Below are 12,328 nucleotides of genomic sequence, written 5' to 3'. Positions count from 1 at the left end.
GGAACTAATTCATAAGCCCGTAAGATAGCAGGTTTCACAGTATTGTAATTCAAACTTTCTTCTAAAGAAAGTGTAGAACAAACTTCCTGAGCTTTGCCCACTAATCTACACTGCAAAAGCAGTGACCAAACCTCCTTATGTAACGAACAGTTCTTTCCGGACCCTATGCGGACGACACAGTCCGACGGAGTGGGGAAACACTGGGGAAACGTCATGCAGGAATACGGGGCATTAGACAGGGGGGCGTGTCCAAGGTGCGCTGGTGCACGGGGGAGGCGTGGCCGAGGCGAACAATCCCAAAGAGTAATCCTTAGAGTATCCAAAAACACATGAGTAATTCCAAAACCAGGAGATCCATCAAAACAAGGGAATTAAAAACCACGAAGGCCGGGTCGGAACCGGCAGACAAGGAACAGGAACAAGGGTTAAAACCTTAACGGGACCAGGCGCTTCCAGGTCCCGGACTCGCACGATATGGAAATCAGATGCAGAGCCCGGATGAGCGTCAGCGCCTGGCTTTTAAGGTGGGCTGGGAATAGGGAACAGGTGCAGAGAATAAAGTCTTAAGTAAAAGGGCTGGAGCACCCTTAAGGAGGGGGAACTAATATCGTGACACCTTAGGCCAATGGAGTGATGTGGCAATTCGCTCGAATGCACCAAAGTATGAATCAACTTCCGTCTCCCTAAACAGAGGAACTAAAGCAATGTGCTTACTTACATCAAAGGTGGTAGAGAGTGGATCTTGCAAAGGAGACACACTAGAGGCCTCGGACTGGGTCGGCTGCACAGCAGGAGGATTCTTTTGTGCTTCTAGCTCAAGCTGTCGGAGCTTAACCTCTTTCTCCGCCTCGATTTCCATCTTACGAATTGCAAGGAGCAAGTCAAATTCTGCCTGGCGTACTTGGGCTTTTTCCTGCGCCTCCATGTGCAAGCGGGCCAAACGAACTTTCAGGCGAGTAACGCTTTTTGACCCGGTGGAGACCGGAGAGAACGGTTCAAGGGAGGCAAGGTGGCCTTGACCTCAGCCTCCGCTAAGTCTTCAGCCACCCCCTGCACCTCGTCCTGTTCTTCCACCATCATAGCAGGTTTAGCACCAGCCCCAGGAGAACCGGCGTCCTTGCTCGCTGATGCAATGACCTCTAACGCCACCAACCTATCCACCACAGCTTTCTTGATGTCCCTTTTAAGAGCTTAGATCGAAACCTGAATCCGGAAGTGATCAGCAATTCATCCTTCCTACACTTATCCAGCTGCTCAAAGGAAGGTTCCTCCACAAACTTTCGCAAATCAAAAGTAGCCATAATTACAGTACCTTGCCAAAACACAATCCACAAATCAAAATCCTGCACCAACACCAAAATTCTGCAACACAAAAAAAAATCCTTAGGACGGGAATTTGAGATCCCGGACGAGCCCCCAATAATGTTACGACCCCAAGTGTCTAGGGGAAAAGGGGTGTAACATTTAGGATAATTCTTTTGGAAGCAGGGGGGGGTTTGGTGAGGGACTACGAAGTATGATAACAAGGGTAAGGAACTAGAGTGGTGCCAAAGGAAAGAAAATAACAAACAAAATGGAGCTGGCTAGGACAGTGAGGGAAAGCTAATCTGACAACAAAAGAAACCCCGAAACACACGTCTTCAACACCCTAGCTAATCTGCACTGACTACCCAAAACCATACAAGACAAACGGCACTCACCTGTACTAAACTAGTGTACTAATACAAAATCAACTAAGTGTGTAAGTGTACCCAACAACCTAAACTAACCTTATATACAAAAGTTCACACAAAAACACAAGTGAACCAGGAAGACAAATAAGGGAAAACAAGAGTAATAAATAGGAGCAGGGTACAAAAAGAACACAAAAGTTGAACATGTAACACTGGGGCAAGGTAATGACAAAACAAGGATGAACACACAAACAAACGAAAGTGCAAAGAAACTAACGTAAATCCAACAAAACAACAAAGCCGAAGCTATACGAAAATACACACACACAAAGCAAAACAAACCAACAAAAGAAGTCGAAGCAATAACCAGGAGCGAAGCGAAGCGATAACCAAAACCGAACAGGACCAAAGTCAAACAAAAGGCCTCTCCTTGCTGAAAACCTCCAGGTTATATACTGAATAAGATGTGTTCTAATTTGCTGAGAACTAATTGATGATGACGTCATACTGAAAGTGTGGTGTAATGGTGGGCCAATGGGGAAGGGAAAACAATCAAGGGTCAACAGTGTGGACATAACAGAAAAAACACACACAGAACACACACTGGGACGTAACAAATACCAAACAGGTATTGACAGCCTAACCAGGTGATCAATAAGACGAGCTAGACTGGGGCTCTCCATGACATAAATGGTGGAGACAGAAGAGCCAGACATGGGCACAGGAGATTCAGAGAAGCAGCTTGAGAGTGTGCTACCAAACCCCAGGTCCCTGGCACAGTACCTTGAATCATTACCGTACCAAAGGTCTGCATATAATAATAATAATAATAATAATAATAATAATAATAATAATAATAATAATAATAATAATAATTGCTTACACTTATATAGTGCTTTTCTGGACACTCCACTCAAAGCGCTTTACAGGTAATGGGGTCTCCCCTCCACCACCACCAATGTGCAGCATCCACCTCTTCCTCACGACTCAGGTGTTAAGACTTACTAGATGTTTGTTAAAAAAACAAAAACGTAAAGACTAGAAGCAGAATGAGAATCTGTTTGGATGAAATAACTTGTAAAATCCTGAATCAAGCATATAAAAAGGAAAAGTGATGGACATTTCAAAAAGTGTCTGTGGGGTTTTTTGCCCAAAATCTTTTGTAAAGTTGGATGTCATAGGTTTATTACCCATGTCGAGAATCTCAGACTCAGCTCTTGGAAAGACCTCCACTGGTGAACTCTGATCACAGTACAGTGCTGCTCAGGTCAATTTATCAGCCTCTGTTCTAGAAAACAAATCGGAGATGAAAACAGTAAAGTTCTGTGACAAAGAAAGTACTGAAAAGCTGCAGGGGTGTTTTAACAGGGTGTGTTTCAAAACACAATTGAGCATTTTCAAAACCTTGTTGATGTTATGTCTGATTACATTTCTTTTGTGTAATGTTAATTATTCTTACCATACACTTTCAGTTTTTTTTCCCCAAAACAATCCTGGGAAACCAAAAGTCAATTACAATGCATACGCAGATGTACAGCTGTTTTTTCTCGTACACAGCTGTATACTAAGTTGAGTTCTAGCTAATATGGTACGTTTTCTGGATCACTCCCAGCTGTGTGCTCAACTGCAATGAAAAAAAAACCAGAAACTAAGTTGGAGACCAACTGAAAGAATTAAGCATTGTTGTTGTTCTACCTAACAGAAACTGAAGGGATCTCTGAATCAGAACATTTTTTCAGAGCAGTAGGTCAAAATTAATATGTATTACTTTGTCATGTGTATATAGTATGAACGCTCGTGAGAATTAAATATTTTTAATAAGTCATTAAAGAACAAGAACCCACATTGAGAGAGTTTTTGGAATTTTAAAATATTTTTTTCTTGTCTTTCACTTGGTCTGGGTACCAGTCCAGTAAGAGCCAGCAGCAAAACTGTGTCATGTGTAGCCCTCCATAATGTTTGTATTGAATGGGATCAGCCACCTGTTCCATCTCCAGCACATTTAACACCATTATTACTGGACCACAGGATAGAGAAGGGGTGTGTGTTCTGGAGAACAGTAAAAAATAATCACTTCTGGAAAGACTCAGATAAGATGGTTTTCTTAATACAACACATTTATTCATTGTACCATTCATATTGTTGCTTTTCCCTAAATACCACCACGTGGAGTCCTAAATAATATACTGTGTAATATACTCAAGTGACGTCTAGATGTGACTGAACACATTTTGTTTACTTACTGAAACTGAATTTCAGTTTGATTCCTTCACACAAAATAGCTCATAATCTAAGATCTTAAAACTAATTATTGGATGCTATATGCTCTATGTGTTTTAGGATCTGTAATACAGAAGACACCTTCTTCCTTGATTAATACATGAGACATTGTATTGTGGTGGGATATATACAGTATATATAATATATACAATAAATATTCTACCAATGAATGTTTAAAAACAGTACACTATAATGAAATTATTTCAGTTATTCACTGCTATTATATACTGTACTTTTGCGATCCAGCACTCTTCTTAGTATGGTACTAAAGTGCTATGTCTATAGCAAGATTTGTACTTAGTCCTGTACATACAGTAAGTATCCTAAAGGAGAGCAGCTGTTGCTCTGGGTCTGTTGCAATTGCGAAAGTTTTTAGTATAGGTCTGAGAAGTAATTTCAGCAGTTAAGATAATTGCAATAAGTATTTACCTAGCATATTAGTTTATTACAGAGCTGCATGCAAAGACCAAAGAAATGGTCTTGGACTTCTGAAGGAATAAGTCTCCGCTGAACCCTGTTTCCATCCAGGGTGAGGACATAGAGGGGGTGCAGTCCTACAAGTACTAAGGGGTACACCTGGATGATAAGCTGGAGTGGTCTGGTTACACTGATGCCCTGTACAAGAAAGGTCAGAGCCGACTCTATTTTCTTAGGAGGCTCAGGTCCTTTGGTGTGTGTGGAACACTGCTACACATTTTTTATGAATCAGTAATGGCAGCAGCCATGTTCTATGCTGTTGTATGCTGGGGCAGCAGCATCATGACAAGAGATCCAAATAGGCTCAATAAACTTATCAAGAAGGCTGGCTCTGTGTTGGGGCTGAACCTTGACCCCCTGGAGGTGGTGGCTGAGAGGAGAATGCTGACCAAGCTCACAGCCATCATGAACAACGCCTCTCATCCGCTTCATGGGACTGTTATTAGGCAGTGGAGCACTTTTAGCAACAGACTGCTCCAGCTACGGTGTTCAAGGGAACGTTTCCGCAGGTCTTTCCTCCCAGCGGCTGTCAGGGTGTATAACGCTGCCCTAGGCTAGGACTGTTAGCCCTTCATTTACTCGTCTATGAACAGCATGTTGCTCCATTGTACTTTTTGGACAATCAATCTGTATAAACCTATGCACATTTTGCACATATTTTATTGTTTTTACAGTGACTATGATCAGCATTTTTTGCACACATCTATGTATTTATTTATTTTATATTTATTTTGTCTATTCTGATGTCTGTTTTTGCTTGTCTTGGGCTGGACTGCTGTAACACATCAATTTCCCTACGGGATCAATAAAGTCTTATCTATCCAACATCGGGATCATCCCCAGTTACTGCACTTTCAGTTCATTGCAACTGACTTCAGGAGTCTCAAACTCAAATTCCTTATTAAAACTTGCTTTTTCTCAAGTGGACACAGAGATCGTGAGGGTAGTGCAGAAAGAGTTAAAAAGGACTATCAGGAAAGCTAAAGATTATTACAGAGAAGAAAGAAAGAGATTACACTATAGGTAACAGTGACACTCAGTTGACATAGCAGGGGTTTAAATCCTAGGCCAATATTTCTCAGAATGGAAAGGCAAATACTTGACGAATGATAAATGGCATGAATGGCCAATAGCTGGCAAATGACTTAAATGTTTCATAACCTATAACAGTTTCAATTAATTTATTATTGTTTCAAGGAATTTATTAAAATTAACACAACAGAGATGTGTATGCAGTTAAGGAGGATTCATTTAAGGAAGAGTGTGAGCCCAGATGATGTGTGTGGAAATGATCTTCAATCTTGCAAAAGTTTTTGTTTGTTTTTCAGGTTTTCTTACATTTACTTACAGCATCCCCTTTCTGTGGGGAAAACTACCAGGCCAAGTGGACTTAACAACTAAAGGCCAGTAGCTCTCACATCTCACCCAATGAAAAGTTGGATTGAACAGTGAAGCAATAGTTTACAAAGGATTCATAGGACCTTACTGATACTGAAGTTTGTATAATGAGAAAAGAGACGATACAATACTCATATTGTTAAATTATCACATCTTAGCCAAGCAAAGTATTGTAACATTCCCAGGGTTTCGATAATGGAAAAAAACAGGCCAGAGCTCTTGCGTGGGTTGGCAGGACATTTATTAAAGACGCTGAGGGGGGTTACACACATAGGGACAGGGGAGTTACAGTACTGCACTACACCTATACAGACACAAGAGGGAAGAGGGCTCTCCGGCCCTCGTAGTCCCGCTCCTCAGTCAACGTTCCCAGCCTGCCTTGTGTGCGCAAGGCTACAGCGCCCCACGTGGGCGCTACAGTTTGAATCTTATTTGTTGATGTTTCTTCTGATTTAATACAATCCAATTAGTGTGGAAACTCTCAAAGGTCAAACTAAATGGTAACTCAAATAGATGGGTTCTAGATTTCTTAATAAATAGGTCTCACCAGGTCACAGTGGGAAAATCTGATTTATGTTGCACTTGAATCGCCACAGGACTGTGTCTTGTCTCCCTTATTGTACATTATATACACTAATGACTCTAAGAGCAAACACAGACTGACATCTTTTGAAATTTGCTGATGACTCAACCTTAATTAGCTTATAAAAAGGACCCCGAAAATCATCATGGGCGTAATTTAAATGATTTTACTCAGTGGTTCAATGAGTTCTCTTTGTAGTTTAATGCTTTGAAAACAATGGACCTAATCATTGATTTTTTGAAAAATGCAGCCTCCTATATTTTGGACACCACTGCAATTCAAATTTTCCCTAGGGGATAATAAAGCTTGAATTGTACTGACTATATACCAAAAATCCTACAGCAGAAAATAATTTTAAAGTTTATTCGCAAGTGTAACACTAGGTGGCAGACATGAACAAGGCCTAGAAAGTATGAAGGAAATCTTCCAAATATACCCTGACTTTCATGTTTAATACATGGAATTTAACCTACCTTATATAATGCATACGATCCTTATTTATTCATTTAGTACTCTATCAGAAATTATTTTTTTAAGTAGTTTTGTGTAATTTCTTTCTTTAGTTAAGTTACATTCATTCATTTAGAAAAGCACTACAAAGTTCTCTAAATAACATTCAAATAATTAACTAAAACCTGGTCTTTACGGTTCGGTTCTTGCCTGGCACTCCTTTCTCTTTACTCTCACTGTCTGTCTTTCCATCCTGTGTTCCTGGACTGTCGATGACTTGGAATAATTTACCCAGAGCTTAATTAACCAAGGTAAACCAGACGATTCCTTTGATGTCTTTGTCTCAGACCCCCTACAACTTGGCAAACATTTCAGTTCCTTTCTTTGAAGCTCTGGAAGACTGCAAATGTTAACACCAGCCACTTGTTGACCATTGTCTTTAGATTCTTAAGACTCCCCAATTGCCACTTCTAATAACCATAACAATGTTTTTACTGCTTAGAAGATGCATCTATTATATTTATAAAACAACTCTCTTAATAGCTCCTGTGAAACTAACAAGTTCCTAGAATGTATTTTTTGGCTATCAAAACTCATTTTATAACTCCCATAATATTGTGGGATGTGTTTTTTATTACCACAAAAACCAATATCTAAAAATGTAGCGCCATTTAAAAGTAGCCTTTTCAGCCTTCAAAGAACCTATTAATTGACCACAAGAAACACATTAAACAGAAATGAAGCAAAAAGGGATTAAAACAAGAAAAGTGTGCTGTATAAATATAATAACTTATGACAATTCTCCTTGTCAGTTGATGCAACTCCTGTGAACTTTTTCTATTTTTAAAATATAAAGTCCTGTCAGTTGGCATAAATAAGATTTCTTAGGTTTAAAGGACAGACTTCCCCCAAATTGTTAACAAAATGAAATATTTTTAACAATATTTGTATTAAAACATACATTGTCCTTAACATAAATACCTTAACAGTACGTATTTACTTTTTAGGTAAATACGTACTGTATGAATGGGGATCTGTATTCCTGAGCTGCAAAGGAACACGTAGAGATTAATTTCATGATGAGAAATTAAAATAAAAGAAGGGAAAACAAACTTTTGGCTGTATAGCATTTTTCAGTAAAAATGTTATTGAAAGTGAAAACACTGAAAGTATTTTTCTTCTTCCTAGTTTTCAGAGGGAAATTAACATATACTTCTATGATTGTAAGAAAATGACAGTAATTGTAAGAAATGCTTTCTGTTGTTGAACAGACATTAAATCAGATTCCATGAAGTAGTAAAAGAAAATCTGACAGAAAGAAATTCAAATATGATTAGCACAGCAAATCTGTATAAATAGGTATGTACAGTATGTATAGTAGGGTAATATAGAAGCAATATTGGCTTAATATTAATGTAATTACATCAGTAATAGAACTGACTTAAATTCTAAAATATCTTTGCTGGTTTCTTTTTTTTTAGTTTCTGTTGTCATGTTTAATTCATTAATAAGATGCCAGCACAATTGAGTGGAAATACACACATATAGAAATGGCTTTTCTATCAGGTTATACATAGATTGACTCCAACTGTCAGGATTCTTAAAGTCAATTTTAGGTTGCTTGATATAAAGAACTCAATTTTTGATCACCAAATGCATGGTTGTAATAACACAACAGAGAAGTAAAAGTCTCTTACTATGTAATGATATGTAAAAAAGTGATGGGTACCAGCAAAATTAAATAAGGTTTAAAATCACATGGAAATAAACGGCAAATGATTCATTTAAATCAGAGAATGAGCCTGTATTTAAAGTGAAAGTTTTATAAAACAGTAGTGTGAAAAAATGGGATTTAAAAAGTGACTTCATATTGGTGACATTCTAGTTATTTTCTAAGCAAAAACATTATGACAGTGACCTTGGCTGCAGGCGGCAGCGAAGTGGAGCACAGAGTGAGTGTTAAATGTTTGAAATGTGTAACATCATCGTTTTTTTTTGCCAAAGGCTGTTCCCTCTGGGACCTCAGTTCAGCTCTTCATGAAGAACTGGCACATCTATTGACAAACCTGCCCGTGATTCTGTCTCTTCTTTTATTGGCAATCAAGCCCAACTGTGCAGAATGTGGAAAATCAATGTTATAGCGTGAAGATTTTTTAGTAATTACTTTTTCTCATGTTCCAGATTGCCAGACAATATCAGTTCCCCTTTAAATGTCTGCTCATCACAGCCTGTGTTTTGTACTGTATTCCAGACAAAGGTTTCTTAACGCTACAAGAGCCTAACCTAGAATTTCAAAACTATGTCCTTGAGTGAGATAGTCTTGTGTGAAAGACCATGAAGATATTTTTAAATTTCTCTGCCTATATATCAGTCTTTAAAAAGTATAGCTACAACCTAAATTAATTCAACTTCATAGGAATTATGCAGTTATATTATTTAGTAGATTCATGTTTGTACACAAACACATATAAGGTGTTTCTAAATAAAAAAAAATGAAGAAAAATGCAACACTTTAGTATTTGAGCCTCACACCTGAATAAGGCTCCAGAGCTGAAACATTGTTTATTTTCCCTTTCTTTTTACTCTTAAGTGAGGAATTAACTTATATTTGTTTCTTTGCATCTGGCATGCTGATGCAGCACCCTACTCTAAACACTTATAAAGTTTGTTGCCCTAACAAACAACTGTATTGAGTATCAAACTGTGCTCTATTAAATTGTTTTATAATATTCAAAGGGGTAATCCTGTACAAGTTCAAAAAGATTCATGAGGAAGATGCTTCCATGTAAAACAATTATACTAACTTGATCAACATTGTTCCCTTCTCTCCAACTTCTCTCTTCTTGACTTAGCATCCCTCAATAAGCTAGTTACACACATGAAACCCACCACATCTGTTTAAATCCCATTCTCACCACTTTATTTCAGTCCTGCTTCTCTTCTCTCTGTCCCATTGTCATCAATGTTACAAATGAATCCTTGAGCACTGGCGTTGTACCAGTGGTCCTCAAAACTGCTGGGGGCATAAAAAGCCCCCGTGCCAAAAAAGCCTAACATGGCTCTGGACAATCTAAATAATTTTCGACCCATCTCCAACTTACCCTTTCTTGCAAAAATTCTAGAACGTGCTGTCACATTTCAGTTACATAACCACCTCATGGCAAATAACCTTTTTGAACCCCTCCAGTCTGGCTTCTATTAACTTCACAGCACAGAAACTGCCCTGGTCAAAGTAAATAACGATCTTCTAATAGTTTCTGATTCTGGTTCTCTTTCTATACTCATCCTCTTTGATCTCAGTGCTGCTTTTGACACTGTTGACCATGACATTTCTTAGGAAATGTTTGGAGTTTCTGACACTGCTCTCAAATGGTTCAAGTCTTATCTCACTGATCATTGTCACTTTGTCTCTCTTAATGGGTATAGGACTGAAATTGGTCTTGTTAAGTCTGGTGTTCCTCAGGGCTCAATACTGGGCCCCTTGCTCTTCAGCATTTACATGTTTCCACTTGAATTTTAAGATCACATGGCCTCAACTATCATTTCTATGCTGGTGATACTCAAATATACATTCATACCAAACCTGCCACTGATATGGCTATCTCTATTCTAATTGCATCCTGACATAAAAACTTAAATGACTAAAAATTTCCTTCATCTTAACCGTGACAAGACTGAAGTCATGCTTATTGGCACCCCCCATCAACTGTGTAAAGCCAATCTGTAACCCTATCTGTAGATGGCTCTGTACTTGAGCTTCAGTCTAAATTGGAAAACCTTGGGGTGATATTCGATTCTGGCTTAATATTCGACCCACATGTGCAGCATATTGTCAAAACATCTTTTTTTCACCTCAGAAATATCACTAGACTATACCCTATGTTATAATTAACTGTGGCTGAATAGCTGATCAACACATTTGTGTTCTCCCGAAGTGACTACTGTAATGCTCTACTTGCTGGGGTATCTAAATCTACATTGAACAAACTGCAATATATCAAAAATTTGGCAGACCAGGCCTCCTAATAATCCCCCTCTATGAATAGCCAGCAGCCATATCACCCTGCAACTCACAACTGGCAACCCACTGAAGCTAAGCAGGTCTGAGCCTGGTCAGTACCTGGATGGGAGACCTCCTGGGAAAAAAAAACTAAGGTTGCTGCTGGAAGAGGTGTTAGTGGGGCCAGCAGGGGGCGCTTACCCTGTGGTCCATGTGGGTCCTAATGCCCCAGTATAGTGATGGGGACACTATACTGTAAACAGGCGCCGTCCTTTGGATGAGACATAAAACCGAGGTCCTGACTTTCTGTGGTCATTAAAAATCCCAGGGCGCTTCTCGAAAAGAGTAGGGGTGTAACCCCGGTGTCCTGGCCAAATTTCCAATTGGCCCTTACCAATCATGGCCTCCTAATAATCCCCCTCTATGAATTGGCTACATTACTCTGCTCTCCTCCCCACTGATAGCTGATGTGTGGTGAGTGTTCTGGCGGATCCAGGTGGATGCTGCACATTGGTGGTGGTGGAGGGGAGACCCCATTACCTGTAAAGTGCTTTGAGTGGAGTGTCCAGAAAAGCGCTATATAAGTGTAAGCAATTATTATTAGTATTATTATTATTAGTGCAAGTGACACATTACTCCTATCCTGAAGTCCTTGCACAGGCTTCCTGTCAAATTCGTTTGGACTTTAAAATCTTCATGCTCACCTATAAGGCTCTGTATGGCTTGGCACCTCAGTACCTGTCTGAACTATTATCACCCTACTCCCCTCCTCACAACCTTTGCTCTTCTAATTCTGGTCTCCTAACTGTCCCCCAAGCCCGTCTACATTCTATGGTTGACAGGGCCTTCTCCTGTTATGCCCCCAAGCTCTGGAACTCTCTCCCCAAGGATATCAGAGAGTCACGTTCTATAAACTCCTTCAAATCCAGACTCAAAACATTCTTCTTTAGAAGAGCCTTTACTTAACTGGTTCCATTCTTTACCCCTCTGCTCCTACTATACTAAGTACCACCATCCAGTCTTCTCTGTGTATTATATATGTGTTTTATCTTGTGTATTTTTTATTTATTGTTGTTGTCATTCTATAAGTGCTTTGAGAAGCCACCTTTGCTTTGAGAAGGCGCTAATAAAGTAAGGTATATTGTATTATTATTAGTGTGGCTAGGGCTTGAGACCTGTTACTGGAAGGTTGTGGAATTTAATCCTGGGTGAGGAACTGGTTTTGTACTCTTGAGCTCTGGTCACTGCTGAACAAATGAGAACAAATGAGAACAAATATAAGTGCTGAACAACATGGTAGTCAAATTGACTATAAAAATTTCAGAATAGTTAGTAAACTAGTCGAGTTGAAGATTACCAAATTTTGAAGATTAGCCAACACCGTAGAAAAAGCAAAAGAAATTCAGAAAGACTTTTATTACATTCACAAACTTTTTAGTCTTGAGCAGAGTAGAGTACAAGTAGTCA

The sequence above is a fragment of the Lepisosteus oculatus genome, chromosome 8 (assembly GCF_040954835.1).
Source record: "Lepisosteus oculatus isolate fLepOcu1 chromosome 8, fLepOcu1.hap2, whole genome shotgun sequence".
NCBI lineage: Eukaryota > Metazoa > Chordata > Actinopteri > Semionotiformes > Lepisosteidae > Lepisosteus > Lepisosteus oculatus.
Note: the sequence above shows the minus strand (reverse complement) of the source record.